The sequence below is a fragment of the Anastrepha obliqua genome, chromosome 4, assembly GCF_027943255.1.
Source record: "Anastrepha obliqua isolate idAnaObli1 chromosome 4, idAnaObli1_1.0, whole genome shotgun sequence".
NCBI classification, from domain to species: domain Eukaryota; kingdom Metazoa; phylum Arthropoda; class Insecta; order Diptera; family Tephritidae; genus Anastrepha; species Anastrepha obliqua.
In genome coordinates, this window is record NC_072895.1 from 34,810,857 (window position 1) to 34,830,706 (window position 19,850).

At 37.5% G+C, this 19,850-nt stretch overlaps 1 protein-coding gene across 1 annotated transcript in view; it reads left to right on the forward strand.

Annotated features, from left to right (window-relative positions):
* Positions 1 to 1,225: 1,225 nt before the first annotated feature.
* The window catches only part of LOC129245453 (monocarboxylate transporter 3), a 35,076-nt gene continuing 16,451 nt past the window's right edge, over positions 1,226 to 19,850 (forward strand). The window contains exon 1 of the mRNA XM_054883628.1: positions 1,226 to 2,393. The gene's annotated coding sequence lies outside the window, so the exon portion shown is untranslated. The remainder of the gene's footprint in view (positions 2,394 to 19,850) is intronic.

The window sequence follows — 19,850 nt, forward strand, 5'->3', positions numbered from 1 at the left end:
CTTGACATGTGTTTTGTGTTCGTGTAATGAGGGCTTTGCGAAGAAGGTTCCAAAATGTCGTTATTTTGCGCTACGGCAATGTGAATTGTCTATCAAGAATAGATGGTTTGATTGCATTCGATCTGTTTTTTTTTTGGAGCTCGTCTGAGAGGAAGGTTATATTTTAGTAGCCTAATATGGATTTCTGAATTGTAAGACGAGATTCGACGCGCTTTTCAAGGCGGTCTTAATAATACACCCCAAATAAATATGTATGTATATAAAAGCTGGTCTAACCAGCACGCTTGTGTGCGTGAACCTGTGGTTACGAGCAATTATCAAGCCCCAATGTGATAATGTGACGAAATTCTACACACGAGCACTCGCGTCATTACTTATGACTGGGACTCTGGAGTGGCGCTAGCTCCCATACGCTGCTGCTTCTACCACTTCTACCGATGTTGATGCTTTTTTGCTTTTTTTTATTGGTGCTGTTGTTCGGATAGTTAGCATTGTTATTGGAGATGGGAATGGCAATGTCGCCACTTGCTTAAGCGCCAATACAAGTAACAACAACACTTCGTGATGCGCATTTCCATTCATTGCCCACTATTGAACACGAGTACCTTGACGCGGCGCGCTTCGCCTTTTAACACCAATCGGCAAAGTTCAACATGTGAGTGTTCTGAGAATAACATTGCTGCATACATTTTCCGCTGCTCAATCCAACTGAGCACAATTCAAATACTGATCGGGTGCTTTGCAGTTTCATTCAGTGCCAATATACCTACAAGCTTTTTTGTGTCCCACACTTCGTATTCGCATACTTACTTGTTCAATGCATGCTGCTCCCTTGTTGACTTGTTGTCGTACTCTACATGTGTGTATGTATGTATGCATATACGTATCTACATACATGTGAACTCGTTTATATGAATGCATACTCATATATACATACATATATAACTAGCATAGCTTGCTGTTAGTCTGTTGCTTTGCTACTTTTACTTTGCCGCTTTGACTTTGGGGCTTTTTGCTCTTTTGGCTTCGCCGCCTTTCGATTTCAACTGTTGGCTGTTGGTTGTTGGCGCTTATGCGAATATTATTGTCGCTATTTTGCGCTGTTGACGCAGCCACAAAAGTTGGAATAGCCTGGCCGCATACTGTCGCTCCATGGTGCTGCTTTGTGTGCTGTGCGCCTACATACTCATATCTGTAGATAGAGCGGTGAGCCGCGCACAATTCAATTCCTTTAGTTATCTGAAAGCAGTCTGAGGAAACGGTTGTGGTCTCATCGCCACCGGATGATAAGCAATCGTCTATTTAAAATTGATCGGCACCAGGTCGATTATTATTTAGTGTTTAGTGTTCGCCTTCATGCCACCACGGCTTAACATTCACGTCCACAGTCACTTGTGTTGGCAATTGTACACACACAGTTAGTGCATCGCGCAACAGTGAACCACGCATCGCTTTTTTCAATATTCGTTTCTTGTTTCGTCAGTTTGCAGTTTTGTTTCATTATTTCAAACATTGTGAAAAATACACACTTGGCTGTGCAATATATACATACATACATACGGGCATATTTTAAGAAAATAGAATTACAATTATATGTAGCGCACGAAAAAGAACACTGAAAAGGAATGCAAAAAGTGAAAAGTATTTAAATTTAGTAAATCGCAACGAGCTGTGACTGCCATAAGCAAATAAATGGTAAAAACAAAATAAAACACAATTCGAAAATAGTAGCGCTAAAGAAAAGAAAGGCATTTTTTATAACGAATTAATCTAAAGTTTTGTGAAAAAGACAAAAATCAAATATTACCATTAAAAGATAGAATCAGCATTTGCGCCGAGTGTTTGCTCACATATCCTACGCTAAGCGCTATACACTAAATAAGACGTGCGTGCACGAATTACCCCATACATTGAAAAACAAGTTTGTGTGTGAGTTTATGTATGTGAATGCAATCGTACACTGTGACAATCGAAAAGAAAAGCAAACTGGCGTAGAAAGTGCCGTCTACAATTTGAACAGTAGACCGCTTACTGCATTTTCGGCTAGGCGCATATTGCTAACACGTTTACTGCACTCCTCAACGATCAACCGACTGCCACCATCCCGAAACTCACTAAAACAACCTCCACTGCGGCCGTTCATGTAAACAGTTGAATCTGCGTTAGGCATCTGGAGCGTTAGAGGCAGCTCGACGACAAAACCAACAAAGATAGCAACTATCGTCCAAACAAAAACAACGATAAAAACAGCGACGATAACAGCAACAGCGCCAATAGCCATAATAATAACAAACACGACGGCAACGCCACCAAAGGCAATTAAAAGAACTGTGCATCAGCGGCACCGATTAACTTTGTCATATTCATTTATTTATTTATTCAATACACTGCAGGTAAATGGAAATTATTATCGTAGTTTATAAGCATTCATACATAAAGACTTACGCACGTGACGCCAGCCCATTCGCTTGGCGATCGATCGCTCACAGCGTTCCGTTCGCACTGGCAGTCTAATCAACCAAGAAACTGGTGGCCTTATGGACGGGATTTGAGACACTAACATGCGACTCACAAATAGCCTGGTTCTACTACAATTTCCTCTGCTCTTGTCTGCCCCGCTACCATGACATTCGACACATTAATATATACATATGTATGTATATGCGTGCACTTACATATGTTATATATAGAGAGTGAATATTATTTTTCGATTTTGACTGTTACAGTGGAAAACTTTGCACGCACACCACCACTGCCGCAATTGCATCGGCAGCAACAACAGTATGTGCATGTACATGCATGAAACCAGCGACACTACCACCACTTGAAGGTGTATGCGCCAGACACGTTCTCCCAGCCGGACCATTACGATCATAAAAACTTAGCGGATCGTGTTGGCGCTCGCATTGGGGCTTGCTTTCGCACCGGTTGCCGGCAAGCAGTTCGCGCACGCTACACGAACATTTGCGACTATTACCGCGCGGCTGTTTTTGCTGCTATGACGAGTAAAATTCTCAAAGGCATGATTGGTGTTGATGGTGGTGGTAGTGGTGCTGCTGCTGCTACTGCTCTGACTAAGGCCCATATTGTTGGCATTGGGCATGACGTTGCCGGTGTTAACGCTCCCAGTTGAGGAGACCGGTCTGAGTACGACAATAATTGGTAAGGCGGTGGTACGTGTTGCACCAGGCCTCTTGACATCTTAGGTAGTCTCTTATTAGGTAATGACTAGGCGAAGTGTGTAAAAGTAGTTTCTCCAGTTGAAGCGGTTAAGCGGTAAGAAATAAAGCAAGTAAAAAGCAGAAGGTGATATTCAGAAAAAGCATACTAACTTATCCAGTGCATACCTATTTTTTGGATACCTATTTGTGTCTGCTTTATGCATGAACACCTTTGTAGACGTGCCTTTTTGTGCACTTATAAAATGGCATACATATGAACACAGGGATAAATATATATGTACATATATGAATATGTTTATTTAGATGTGTATTATATATTTTTATATTTTGGCAATGCAAACCCTAACATACATAGTATGAGCAGCACATTTTCTCCAACAGATACAACTTTATTTGTCTACGAGTACCTAAACTCGCGATGCAGTCGGTTTTTTTTTATTTGTTCAAATTCATTCATCCCGCGCTCTTCTTAACGATTGCACTTATTCCACCAAAACGAAATCAAGTTCGACAATAGAACGAACCAACTAATGATCGAAAATGTCGTCGTACTAAAACGTGTTGTTGGTAGGCAAATGCCAATATCTGCATAGCCAGCAATAGCAACACGGACAGCGAACCCTCCACTACTTTCAAGCTTTTAAATCCAACATCTAAATATCTTCAACAAATTATAATACTCGTATACCTATGTGCATACATACATACATGGCTGTATAGGTGTGTGTGTAGTTTCTATTAATGCCGCCACTATGTGCAATGCGCATATACCGCATAGGTAGCCACAAAGCAGCGATCAGAAAACATAAAGCAAGTGAGCGGAATCGAGTTGGTTGGTGGCATAATGCGGCATGCCGAAAGTTTATCGCAATAATTCGCATACTAACTTGTTAAAATTCCTACTTCAAACACATATACATACATACATACACACATATGTACAAGAAGTATGACGAGTATGAATTCATTATCAGCTACACGCAGCAAAAGGGGCCGGTATACTTATATCAATGCAAAGTTTTTGTCAGTCAAAATTTCAAAGATTGTGTTTTTAGGTCGTTGTTGTAGATGTTTTTTTTTTATTATTTCCTAATTTATTGATACTACGTATTAACTTTTTTATTATTTAACTAACCGTTGAACATATTGACATTATATACATATGTACATGTACTTTTGTGCGTGCGTGTGTGTGAGTGTGTGCATTGCTCAATTTTCTTTCAGATTATTACTCTCGAAATATTTGAGGAATTTGACCTTGCCGATAATTATTTATTGCAATGCCATTATGGTTGACATGCGTAAATACTTGAACTCAGGAACGCTGTGAAAAACCTGCTGCTAGCGTAGCTCCATTTAACTTGAAAAGACATGCGTACGTCTATTGTATAACGAAAGTGTGCGCAAGTAATGCATGTCTGCCAGGTATATACATACATATGTATGTATATATGTGTGTGTGTAAACATGCATGCACTGGTAGATGGAAAATAAACTAAGGCTGTTTGATGTCCTTGTGAAAATAAATCTGTATATTAATTTTTTGAAAGTATTTACTAAATACTAGCGTCGTGAACGGCTTAACCGCTTTTTCCTACTAATTAACCCAAGAGTACTAATATTATTTTGACGGCCGCCGTTACTGGATGGATTGATGCGTGACTACCATTCGAAATTCGGAGAGCGTAGGTTCGAATCTCCGTGAAACACCAAAATGAAGAAAAAGTTATTTCTAATAGCGGCCACCTCGGCAGGCAATGGTAAACCGCTGCGGGTATTTTTGCCATGAAAAAGCCACGCATAAAAAATATTTGCCATTCGGAGTCGGCTTAAAACTGTAGGTCCCTCCATTTGTGGAACAACATCAAGACGCGCACCACAAATAGGAGGAGGAGCTCAATCCATTACTGTGACGCCATTTTCTTTTTTGTTGTTTCTCAATGTGTTTTTCTGAGAACAGTGGTTTTGATCATGTGAGACGGTCGGATATGTTCGCCTCCTCAGTCGTCATTCAATGGTGTTGATACTCACATGTATTCCCTTTTTGGCAAGAACTGATCGTTCTTGGCGTAGTCGCAAAGAAGTGTCCCGCTTAAAAAGTTGGACGATCACTTTATCCTGCTTTTTTGTCGTCACTCGCTTCAAACCGCGCTCGGAAAAGTCATCAACATTTTTGTGCACTTTATACCGCTGATTCCACATCACAAAAACTTTTTTATTTATTTTTTAATCACTTTTGCAGCCGCGGCGTAAAAAAATGTCGGCCCTTTCGAATGCGTGCATAAAAATACCACCTCGAAACGTTTCGCGTACTTCTCACTCATTTTTGCTTGGTTGCGTTTATTGAAAAGTAATGATGGAGTCGAAACGCCTCCCCTTCAGCTTTCTTTTCAGGCGCAGGAACAAGAAGAAGTCCGGAGGGGACAGGTTTGGGCACGTAGACTAGCACGACGGTCAATGTTCAAAAATTCACGAACCCGGTTCACATCTTCACCTGTTTGCGTCGTCGAAGGCCTTCCAGATCGCTGTTCGTCTTCGACGTCCTCCCGGCCTTCCTTGAACGACTTGTGTCACCGTTTTACCTGGGCACTGGATAGAGATTGGTCCCCGTAAGCCTCCTTGAGTAGCCCAATGGTTTCGGTACTCGTTTTGTTAAGCTTTACGCAAAATTTGATCGTGTAACGTTGCTCCAACGATCGCTGCATTTTCACCACTGCAAAATCCTAACACACTTTTAAAACAGCTTTCCCAGTGAACTGGGACCGGTTTCTAGTGGAAGGGGAAGGTCCAACGATCATTTTCCCCCACCACCCGATTCCCCGCGCGAGAAGGCTCATTACTTTTCAATCAATAAGAATTCATTATCTGTTTCTTGAATGTATACGGGGTGTGTTCAAAAAATAAGCTGAATTTTCATTTTTCTCAAAAAATATTCGTTTATTCATGAATTTCTATATAATCTCAGTGAGCAGGTACATTATCATGAAGCAAAAGCCATGAATTCTTTTCCACTATTCCGGGTGTTTTTTTTTCGTATTGCTGCATGCAAACGGCGCATAACTTCAAGGAAATACTCCTTATTTACCGTACGACCTTGTGGTAAGAACTCCTGATGCACTACGCCATGGTAATCGAAGAAAACAGTGAGCAAAGCGTTGACATTTAATCGAACTTGGCGTGCTTTTTTTGGTCTTGGCTCTCCTGGACTCTTCAATTGGGACGATTGGGCTTTGATGTCATAATCCTATACCCTTTGTCACCAGTTATGACCCTTTTAAGCAAATCTGGATCAACGTTGATATCATTAAACAATTCCTGAGCGATGCTCATCCGACGTTGTTTATGATCAAAATTCAGCAATTTTGGAACGCACTTCGCTGTCACACGCTGCATGCCCAACATTTCCGAAAAGATGGCATGGCATGAGCCAACCGATATGCCGACATCTTCATCAACTTCTTTAATTGTGATTCGACGATTCTCCATAACAATTTTCTTTACTTTCTCCAACATTGTCATCGGTTGTTGATGAGCTGGGGCGTCCAAAGCGAGCGTCGTCATTCACATCTTCTCGACTTTCTGTGGAAAGCTTGTACCAATTGTAAACATTTTTCTGACTCAGAGTACGCTCACCACTGTCAACACTTCAAGTGTTTTTGAGCACTTAATTCCATTTTTACACAACTTCTTTTTTTTTTTGCCTCCTTTATTAATTACACCTGTCGTATGACACTAAGTAATTCTTTCTACAGCTTGGATTTCATAACATTAATCATTATCAATATTGCATTTTGGTTAAGTTTTTTTGTGTGTACATACATAGCTTTCAATTTTTCTAGTTATCAGCTGAGTTGGGGTTGGTCGTTTGAGCCGCCTGAAGTTTGCCCTTTCTGCTGATGGGAGTTGTCGTATGTCAGTATTTGTATGGTTAATTAAACGGGCAATATGATTTGTTTTGCGTTTGCGGATGATTTCTGCTACTGCGGATGATTTCTCGATGTTGAGGTCGCGATGAATATCTTCGTTTGGGACGTACCAAGGTGCATTGGTTATAGTTCTGAGTATTTTTGATTGTAGTCGTTGAATAATGTCAATGTTACTTTTACTTGCAGTTCCCTAGATTTCTGTGCCGTATGCCCAGATTGGCACAATCACAGTTTTGTATATAAGGGTTTTATTCAGCTTCTTTGATCCATTTTTTTCGATAGCAGAAAATCGCCGAACACGCAAAACACTTGTCTTATTTATGCCGCTCACAAACAAACTAAATCTGCTATATTGCTAAACCGTGAACATATCTTCGAGAACAACAAAAAAAAAAATTATAATCGAACAAAAAAAAATTATAATCGAAAGTAGAATGTACGTTACCCGCGCAATTTAAAAATTCGACTTATCTTTTTAACACATCTCGTATGAGTAGTAGAAAGCCTATAAAATTATGTATGAAAAATGGCATTTTCAAAATACACTCCACTTCCTACTCCAGGTACAGATGTCAGCTCATTGGATGAAAATTCAGATGCAATTTGGGCATAATTGGGGCACCGTCCAGGCAATTTCGCGGCGAATGCTGCCATTCAAAGCTTATTCACATAAATTCTTTCTTTTTCACGGTGTTCCGGTGGCCTAGAGCTCGAAAATTTAAGGTTTTCTCAGGAATTTTTTTTTACAATAAAAAATTAAAAACGATTTTTAAATTTTTTAAGCTTTTTATTTAACTTCTTTTACATACAAAAATGGAAAAAAATGGTAATTTTAATAATTTAAAAAATGGCGCTGAAGTTGGCCCTCCCGAAAAATTGGACCTGGACGGTGTTGTCTATTTTGGCTCTTCTATTTATCTGAAACACAAAAACCAAAAAAATTATTAATCCGTATGACTGTAGCTGTGTCCTGTACTAGAATAAAAAAAAAATTGACAAAATGTCGCGGTTTTGAATTTGACACTCTAAAAATGGGGGGTTTTTTCAGTTTTTTAATCAAAAAAATACAAAATAATTTAAATAATAATATGATTCTAGTACGGGCGATAGCTATTCAGAGGATTCGGTTGTATAGTTTTTTGTTTGTTTGACAACACCAGGCCGGAGAAAGTAGTTTTAAGATAATTGAGTTTAAAGTTTTGAGAGTGGATAGTGCGACCATTGAAGGCGCCGCGTGACGATTCTGATTCTATCTGCTAAAACGGCTGTAGAATCGAAAATACTGAGAATATCCTTCCAAAAATTTGACAGTTTATTCTTAAAAGCCTTTACTTTCGAAATATCAAAAAAAAAAAAAACAAAAAAAAACACCAGTCTATCGGTTAGACGCGATAGAAGTGAAACCTTCCGTAAAACAAACTGAGAGAGAATAAGACGAAAGCAGCATTAGGAGCAAGATAATTATAGGTTCATTATAATATTGCTATAAAGTTCATATTTTATTTTCTTCATTTTATTATTATTCATCCTCAATGTTTTCAATTTTAACAAATGATACGAGTGGCTTATGATAGCTAAAATATGATACAAATGCTTTGGTTTCGATGTTGTCAACATATCTTTGAAATACCGCGTCAATGGTTGTTTTTGATCGTGTTGTCGATTCAGTGCGATTGTTACACATTTTTAAATTGAATGTTGTATTGAGAACGTCAATTAAAGGAACCGCCGTGTCCAATGCAAAATTTACGTTAAAATCGCCACTTAAAATCATTGGAACTTTATTGTAATCTTTTCTAAGTATCCGCGATACTTCTGGTGTATACTTTATTAAATTTTCGTGAATGAATTCCGTGATGCTATTTATTGATTTTTTTTTCTGTCGATATTCCCGACACTTTTCTGCATTATTTTTCGGCATAATTGCGGTAAATATTTAAAAAGTGAAAATATTTACGATTATAAAAATACACACGCGGTTGCTATTATGAGCGTCCCCAGCAAAACCTGCGTGACCGAAACTCTAACACAATTACATTTTTTTGAATGTTACAAACACATATGCACGCAGGTTTTGCTGGGGCGTGACCGAAACTCTAACACAATTACACATATGCACTCGTATTTGTTTGAAAATCGACTTTTTTTTTTGGTTCTCCGTCACCTTTGGAAAATGTGTAAACAGTAAGCAAACTTTATTCATATATTTTTCCTTATTTTTGCATCAGTAAAATTAAACAAGCGCCGTAGCCGAATGGGTTGGTGCGTGACTACTATTCAGAATTCACAGAGAGAACGTCAGTTCGAATCTCGGTGAAAACACCAAAATTAAGGAAAACTATTTTTCTAATAGCGCTCACCCCTCAGCAGGCAATGGCAAAACACCGAGTGTATTTCTGCCATGAAAAAAAGCTCCTCATAAACATATCATAAAATAAAATAACTGTATAAAAAAATTTTTTTTCTTGTGATTCGAACCAAGGATTTTGGATCGGAAGCTCACATTGCTAGCCGCTCGGCTATCGCGCCATGCTGTCGGCGCTGGCCTAAAAGTTATTTAGCTCCTCGCTACGTGTATATGTAATATTCGTAGCCAAGAGTGTCGCTTTTTTCGTTTCACTTTTTCTCAAATCACTCCCAACGATTCTAAAGAAGTTTTCACTTCAAAAATCGATCAATCAACAATTCAATTCAACAATCGTCGGAATTGGCGTCCGAATTGCTGTAGAATATCATGAAACTATTCAGCTCGGGAATTTCGCTTGCAAAAAAATGATTGTTGTGTTGCATGCTGTTGTTGTTGTAACTACGTCAAATGTTTCTCATAAGTTTGTGGGGAATGCTGCTGAAGTGAAACGATATATCGTCAATATTCACGCCTAGTAAATGGCAGGTTATATAAGCAACTTACTAGGGTTGTCCATTACATATCTGTTTTTAGTCAATTGACGTTCACTTTGACATGTATCTATAACATTTTTAATTTTGTTCACACTTAAACATGCAACTGCATTCATACAGATTCATTGCGTTATAATCAGATAGAAAATTTGTAAAGCCGCAGTCAAACATGTGACAGTACTTTCAGAAAATAATTTGCTTTCAAAAACTCTTAGTACAGAAGTTCTTATCAACATCAACACTGGTAAATTAATCTCAAGTCATTTTCGGAAATGAATTTAGACATATTTGTACTACCTCAGAAACGGACGTTTGCGTCGCATTTGGATTCTCTTCGCTTTGCTCGGCAAATGATTGCGAAATGAATACTCACAGAACTTTGGCCAGCTCTCAACTTTTTGCGTACGTTGACATGTAAATAAACATATTTCAAAAATTGTGAATTGATTTATGGCGTCTTAAAATTTAGTAATTTTGTTGTAGAAACGTTTTTTGTATCATACATAAATATGTACATATGTACATACAAAGAATATACATAGTATCTGCGCTACAACATTGTCATTGCTTTGAATGCTGTAGCGGAGCAGCCTTTAACGTAGTTCTAGTACAAGGATGACTTGTAAGGGCCAATTCTAAATTGTTCTAGTTACAAAAAAAAACGTATATGTATTATATTCATACGTTCATATGTTGTATAAACAAATGTATAATATATATATATATATATATATACAATTCTAGACATGTATGTATATACACACATATTTATATGCATTTTAAACGCTGATAGTGCCAGTTTACCCAGATAACCTACTGGACCTTTTCGTTATAGGTACAGATGTACAATACTATATATTAAAATAAAAACAATTCTGCCGATATCTGTAATTTTATTTAATATATGTGCTTACATTTATATTTTATTTTTATGGATAAATAGCTTTATGGCACAAGATTTTACTAATAGCGGTTGCCCCCAACAGACATTGGCAAACCACCGAGTGCGTGCATACAAATGAAAAAATAGCTTACGAGTACATACATACATACATACATATGCATATCTAGCACAAAAATGCTTCTCATAAAAGCCATCTCCTATTCGTAGAAGGCAGTGATGCACAAATGTAAGATAGACAAATTGGAGGAGACGCTGTGTCATCTAAGAAAGTGTGTGTGTATGTATAGAAATTGTAAGGTGCCTCCTTTTGTGGGGCAGTATTAAGATGCATACCAAAAACTAGATGCATGACACAAGGCTTATTTTAAATAAATATTAGTTTGGGGAAAATTATTTTCTCGGTAGATGGCTGCAGTGATCGATATCTCGTAAAATATCGATCAAACAATTTAAAGTTTATGCTCGTTGTCACGGTGACATTTCACACTAAAAAAATTTTTCTTGTTTTTTATTTGTTCCGTTCAGTTGTGAGTTACAGGGTGTTAACGATGGAAGTCAACAAAGAGAAAATTATATACCATTTGGGCAACAATTTTATGCAAAACTAATGGATTTCTTTTTTCCCATACTAACATAATAATACGAGGGCGGATCAATAAGTCCGTAACTTTATGTATTTCTGACCTCTTTACTGAAAAAGAAATACTGCTCCTGTCAACAGGCATCTGTCAGTTGACTCAAAATTTGAACATGCTGCGTCAGTTAGTTTGTGTTTTACAGCTACCTTTATCAGACTACCCAGTAATTTGAGGAGAGAATGAAAAAAAAACTGAATATCGTGTGCTTATTAAGCCGATTCACCCTTAGAAACCCACTGTTTCGACAGATGTTTGGTCTCTGGTGTGTGGTGATGGATCCATGTTTCGTCCACGGTTGAAAAACGGCGCAAAAACTCCTCCATATTGCGATTAAACAACGCCAAACCTTCCTGTGAAGTTGTTACACGATTGCGTTTGTGATCGACTGTGACTTACTGGGTAGTCTGATAAAGGTAAAACACAAAATAACTGACGCAGCACGTTCAAATTTTGACAGGAGTCAACTGACAGATGCCTGTTGACAGGAGCAGTATTTCTTTTTCAGTAAAGAGGCCAGAAATACAAAAAGTCACGGACTTATTGACCCGCCCTCGTATACAAGGAGAAGTCCAAAATAAACAAGACTTTTTAATGAGTTAGTGCGTTGGAAGTTACATCCCTAGCTGACTTCCCGTGAAAACTTGGTGACATTCGGTTCAGTGGAAGCGAAGTTATTGTTCCTAAAGTGTCAGTGTGGTTGTGTCAGCGGTATAAAAGTGAGTTTCTGACAAAGAGTTAATATCAAATTTTGTTTTAAGGACATAAATGCCAATGAACATACGGGCCACCCAAAATCAGTAACCACTGAAAACTCCATCGAAATTGTTCGTAAATTTATCAAAAATGAGTCGAAATCATTGTTAAAATTCATGAAATCGGAGTTGAATATCTCCAAAACATCGATTTATCACATTTTAACTGATCATTTGGGCTTACGAAAGGTCTGTGCACGTTTCATTCCGAAAAGTTAACTGAGGGCCAAAAATTGCTTAGAATTCAACATTCGAAAGACCTCATTAAAGAGGCAAAAAAAACGAGAGCTTCCTTTACAACATTGTAGCTGATGATGAAACGTGGTGTTTCCAACATGAACCTGAAACTAAGCGTCAATGGAAGGCCCCAGACGAGCCACAACCCAAAAAATCGCGTTTGGAGAAGTCAAAAATCAAGTTGATGCTCATTTGTTTTTACGATTCCAAGGGAATTATCCACAAGGATTTCATGCACACGGACCAAACCATCAATGCAATTTTCTATCTTGGCGTTTTGGTAGAAATAATCGCCTAAATGAGTCGACAATTCAGAAATTTCAAGAGACTGGTTCTGTCGAGGATTGAAAAAGGAGTGACAGGCCAAAAACTAGATGGTCTGTTGAAAATATTGCTGTTGTTGCATCATATTTATATATGAAAACCATTTATATATTGAAAGAAATATTGGGTGATGATTTAATTTGACATCTTCAGACCGGCTTTTGTGTGACTAGTAGAACAAGGCGAATATATGTGCCAGAGTGAGACTGAGTACCAGACAAGATAAAATGTCAGATGTAGATGAGCGTCGTACAGATAAACTTGAACTGCGAAAAATTAAATACAAATAAAAACATACCAGATGAGCTCTTACCCGCACTGGATGCAGGTGTCTGCGAGTTCTGGTCTGGTTTGTTGCATCGCATTCGTCCAATTCGCCCTGAATACCGCGAAGGAGGGGGCTGACGCTTATTGCATGATAATGCACCATCTCATCGATCCACTCTTGTGACTTCTTTTTTGACATGAAATCGCATTTTCACCATCAATCACTCATCGTTTTCGTCTGATATGGCTGCCTGTGACTTTTACCTATTCGGAAAATGCATTTGGCCATCAAAAGAAAACGTTTTGCGTCCGTAGAGGCCATCCAAAAGGCTTGTGCCGACATCCTGAAGGACATTTCGGTCAATGACATGAAACTCTCTTTCGAAAAGCTTTTTGATCGCGCAAAACAGTATATCGAGGCCAGAAGGGACTTTTTTAAATAAATAAATTCGAATTTATCAGAACAAAGCTTATAGTTTCTATTCTAGCTCAGTCCTGTATATTTTAGACTTCACCTTGTATAATATCGTATATGTATGTGTATTAATTAGCGCGGGTCAATTTTGCTCGACATTGTTTCTAAGAGATTCGGATTCTGCATAAAATTCTATGAAAGAATGCCACTGGAATGTAGCGCTAAAGTCAATTTCGAACCTTCCAAATTTCAAAATCAGCTGGTTTTAATTAGAAAAAATGTGAAGAATTAAATCTTTAAATATTGTAAAATCTAATTTTCGTTAGTTTTTTCCAAATTTTAGTTTGATTTACAGACTTATAAAAATGACTATGTTATATATAAAATATTATTGCACTTACTTAATTAGCTGACAGCTACAACCGATGGTCGGTCTTGGCCGCTAGCAAAATGTTGCGCCAATCGCCGCGACTGCATTGCGCGCGTTGACTTGGTCTCTGCAACGTAGATGAGGGCGTCCTTTTTTGCGAGTTCTACCAGTTCATTTCGAAAGGAGCTCCTTCTTTGCTCTTAACGTGACCTAGCCAACACAGCCGCTGAATTTTGATGCGCTTCACTACGTCGATGTCGTCGTACAGCTTGTGATTCCATCTTATTCGGTATTCATCATTCACGCAAATTGTACCACAGATCTTGCGAAGAATTTTTCTCCTAAAAATTCCTAATAACCGCCCATCGGTGGTCGTCAATGTCCAGGACTTAGCGCCATACAGAGAGATCGGGAGGATGAGTGAATGATAGAGCGTTTTTTCGTGCGTCTAGAGAGGGCTCTGCTTTTCGATTGCCTATCCAGTCCAAAGTAGTATCTGTTGTTGTGTATGTTATTCTTTGCCGGATTTCTTGGTTGGCGTTGTTGTTGGTGATAATGCTGGATCCTAGGTGGAAAAAATCCTTGAGTACGCCGAACTCGTAATTGTCAATCGCAAGCTGCTGTCCATACGTGTAGACTTTTGGGTTGTTGACAAAAGGTACATTGTCTTGCACTTGTTTACCGCAAGACGGGATTCTTTTTTAAGACTTGAAAAAGTTGCTCTGACTGCCCGCTGACTAATGCCAACAACGTCGATATCATCAGCGTAAGTGAGCAGCAAGAGACTTTTATAGAAAATAGTGCCGGAGATGTCGATGTTGGTGGCACAAATAATTTTCTCCATCATCGAATTGAAATAAATCGCATGATAACGAATCGTATTGTCTGAAGCCCCGCTTCGTTTCAAATAGCTCAGAAAGATCTTTGTCACTGCTTAGAGTCATGAGCTTTGCGGAAATACCAAATTCATACATACAGGTGATGTCTTATTGCACTGTGGAATGCGACTTTGTAATAGAAGAAAAGGAGGTGGGTATTGATCTGCTGCTTTTGAGTCTTCTCAAGAAGAGCTCTGCCGGCAGGCCATCCGCACCCCAGCTTTGTTGTTCTTATGCCGAGCAATAGCTCTCAAGACCTCGTCATAGCCGGGCGGTGGTAAGTCGATACCGTCACAGAAACTGCACTACTCGGATCAATTTCTCCATTGGTGGGGGTGTTCACGTCATTACCATTTAGTAGTTTTGAGAAGTGTGAAGGAGGAGTCCATATCGTCGGCATGCTCTAGACGTTCGTTACCAGGTCTCTATTTTCGTCTCTGCAGGAAAAGGCCACGGTGTTGAAACCATTCGTGAGGTGTATTATTCTTACGAAGAGTTTTCTGCCCTCTTTCCTGCTGCCATAGTGATAAATAAAACCTAAGTAGAGATACATATGTCATAAATTCTTCATTATTTCTAGAAATACCCCTATTCTATAAAAAGAACAGCCATTTTTTGCGAAAAGTAGAAAAATAAATATTCGATTGTACGTAATGAATGATAAGTAACTGTAAAAAAATATGCTACATAATTACTTTTAAATTAATTTATACGAGTATGCGGCGCATAATTATATTTCGTAATTGTTTTTCTTTCTTGACGCATTCACATTTCTCATTTATTTATAAGTTGTATGTATGTATGTATGTATGTACATACATACTATATCTACGTGCGTACTTACATTCGTGTATTAAAACAGAGACATATTAACATATCATAACAGAGTGGCTCCACATTGCATGGGCCTCCTCCCTCTTATCAGAAATCGTCGGAAAATAGTGTTTTGGTGCAAAATTATAAGGCTGCACTCAAAGTTCATTTACATTCCATCGCTGGGTCATTAGACTTTTGTAATCTGTTTGGTTGCAAATCGTCGGCGGCGATCGTCTACTTAAAAATTCTATTATACATTTTTATATAGTTTTATTAATTTGTTTTAAATTTGTGACATATACATACATACATACAAGTGGATAATTGTACAAGATTCTAATGTGAATATGATTTGGTGATTTTTGTTTAATGCGTTTGATAGTTTTACAGCACTTTCCATTGGATTCAGCCTATATTTATAACTCAGCTATTTTTTTATAGGATTTTTATATTATATCAAAAAAGTTAATGCAAATGTAACAGCCAACTATTGTTAGAATTTTCAACACCCAATTTTCACTTAGGGAAAAGATAAATCGTTATAAATTTCACTAAATAAATTAATAAATCCATTACTTTTGCGTAAAATTCAAAACTTTATTTAAGATCCTTTGGATTATCCGATTTGGGTCAAATAGGCATCGCTTTGTTATATAATTTGTGTCATTTTAAAAGCAGCTTCCTTATGCCTCTCTCATAGAAGTCTTGGTACTTACTGACGGAAAACTGTAGTAATCGATTTTCAAAATCTGCTCTTGATACCGTTTTCTTATCACTCAGGAAGATTTGCAATGAGAGAAAAATGATGTAATCGCTTGGTATATGGTGGATGCATTAAAACTTCCCAACCAAGCTTTCGGAGTTTTTGGCAAGTCACTACAAACGTCTGTGTCCTTGCCTTGTCCTGATAGAACATAACACATCTTACGTTGGCCAAATTTGGCCGTTTCGGGTCAATCTCTAGCTTCAAACGGTCCAGTTGTTGAGAGTAGAGATCTGAATTTAGTATTCGGCCATATGGAAGCAACTCATAATAAATGATTCCTTTCAAGTCCTGGCAAATACGCAGTAGTACCTTTCTAGCCGTTAGTCCTGGTTTGACCACCGTTTGAGCGGCTTCATCATGCCTTACCCACGATCGTTTTCGCACATTGCTGTCGTATTTCACGCATTTCTCATCCCAGTCACCATCCATTTAAGAAATGGGTCGCTTTCATTCCATTTGGCCAAGGCTTCGCAGACGGAAATTCGATCCATCATGTTTTTTGGTGTTAATTGGTATGACACCCGAAACATCGAGCCGCCTTTTGAATCCTGCTTTGCAAAAATGGTTTAAAACTGTTTTATGGTCGATCTCTAACTCCTGGGCGATGCTACGACTACTAACATACCGGTAAACTTCGATTATTTCCGTGATTTTATCGACATTTTCGACATTACCGACATTTTCTTTAACTTCAGAAATGCCGGAACGGAATCGACGAAACCAAAATTGCTCTTTATTAGCTGTTGCAGTATTGGCACCATAAACACTATTCACAATTTCAGCGACCTGTCTTGATTTTTCGACTTTATCAAAGAAAAACTGTAAAATGTACCAAATTTTCTCGTTGTTGACTTCACAACTGAATGGAACAAACAAAAAACAGCAAGCGAATTTATTTAGTGTGAAATCTCACCTTGACAACGGGTATAAACTTTAAATTGCTTGATCAATACTTTAAGAGATATCGGAGATCTACGGAGAAAATAATGGATTTATATTCCCCCCGGTATTTTAAGAAAACCTATTATGATGAAAATATAAAGAGTTACCAATTTAGAGGTGTAGGATTTTAAATTGAAATAAAACAACGAAAATTTAAATTGATTGTGATTACCAATTTTGATTGACTCGCTGAAGGACTTCGATCGGTATCTCGAGAATAACTTAAATAATGTTGCTTTTCAATGCCTCAATCGACGCTGGTTTATCCACAAAGCATTTAGATTTTACATACCCACATACATAAATAAAAGTCCAAAGGTATGATATCACACGATCTTGGTGGTGAATCCACTGGCCCGAGACGAGAGATAAATTGTTAACCGAAACGACGACGAGTAAATAAATTGTTTCACGGGCTGTATGACAAGTAGCGCCATTTTTTTGTAACCAAATGTTGTGGAGATCAAGGGCTTCGATTTTCGGCATCGAAAAGTCGTTTATCATGACGCGATAGCGTTCGTCATTCACTGTTACATTGGTGCCAGCTTTGCCCTTGAAGAATGTGGGCCGATGATTCTTCCAGCCCATAGGCAGCCCCAAACGGTTGCTTTTAATGGATGTATTGGCTGTTCTTGAATGACTTTGGGTTTCTCTTAAGGTTGGGTTTCCCGTTAAGCCAAAAATGGGCCTCATCATTGAGCATCATAAGTTGGCCTCAGCGCGTTATGAACACTTTACAGAGCGTCAATTTTCGTAACAGAATCGTACGATTTGTAAACGTTGTTTAGGCGTATGTCCTTCCATGATGAAATGTCACTGAATACTGAAAACTTTGGTTCGCGTGATCTGTCAAAAAAAAAACCCTATTGGAAAAAGTAGCTCCAATCTGATCACCCTTTACATACAAACATAAAATAGCAGTAAATCTTGTAAAATCTTACTGATTACTAAAAATAGCTTCTGCTAGTTAAAAATCAACTCATAACCACTAAATTAAATAAACCGTTAAAAAGTGCGATTTGTAGTACCAGTAGCAATCTTAAGTAGCCAATAACAATTCACTGGTAATGCGAATTGAATTTCATTATCAGTAAAAATTGTATTGATTAAAATCTGACCGATTATGTATTGCTATTTTTTCCAATAATCAATAAGATTTTGCTAGAAAGGCATATTAAATTGCAATATCAGTAAAAATTATTTATACTGGAATCCTCCCATAGAGTGATTAATTTTGCGCCACATTTTATGTATGTTTGTGTGTGCATGTTCCCACATTTCGTTGCATTCGATAATCTTGAAACCAAAAGGAGGTAATATCAAAATAAAACTTCCATAAAACATTTCTCAAATTCTCGTTTATAGTATCTCCTTAAGTAGGTGAGTGCAAAAACAAAGGCTTTTTCTGCAAAATCTACTTGCAAACTTTTTATACATTAATATTCCACACTCATGCGGCGGTATAATAAACTCATGCAAATTTTGATTTTTTTTCACCAAAAGATAACGGAAATTAAAGGTAGCATTGTAGCATTGCGTTTATATTGTTTAACAACACTTAAAATCTCTTCATAAGGAGGTCAAAATGAGTGTCAGATTCAGCAAACCGAAGAGTAAACACATATATATATGTGTGTGTACATACTTATTTTCTCACTGGATGAGTACAAATCCAATGTTTTTTTTACGATATTCATTTATATACATATGTTTACGCCCATATGTATTTGTAAATAGATACATATATTGTATGTAGAAAAGCTGTGGGCGTACGCATGTGAGAGTATTTAAGAATATTTTATATTAAGAACGTTTGAGAACTATGTATTTCCTTTTAAAAAACAGGAATAATCAAAGAATTAACAAAAACCAGTATACCCGGTAAACAACATTGACGACATTGGCACACTTGTGCGCAAATAGTCACATGCATACGTACTCGTACGTACCTACGTATATACATACATATACATATATTATATTAATGTAGATCACATTTAGGGGCTCGACAAATATTTATACTCACAACACAAATATGTATTGTCGAAAGTGGAAATAAAACGAAATATTTCCCAGTTCGATATTCATAACGAAACGCACGATTATGGACTAGATTTTGTACTGAATACGATTTTTTATGTTGAGTGCTTTTGCTTTTTATTCAATTTAATTGTTTTTAATACAAAAAATGCGTAGATACAGTGGTTTAAATAAATATGATACCAGAACGTATTGACAAGTGTTGACGATTTATATGTTTCTTATTGAATTTTAATAATTTTTTTCATTTTTAATAATTTAGTTGTGTATTTTCTGCATTTAACGAATGCTGAATACTTTTTTATATGGGGGAAAACACTCAACACCGTCTGTAGGAAAAATGTTCAAAAATCAATGTGATTTTTGAGCCACTTCAAATTACACTTTATTATACCGAAATTTAATGGGCTATAAAACTGCATAATCGAAAATTTTCTAAAAATTTTGATTAAAAAACTCACATTTTTGAGAAAATTTTGTGGATTTTTTTTT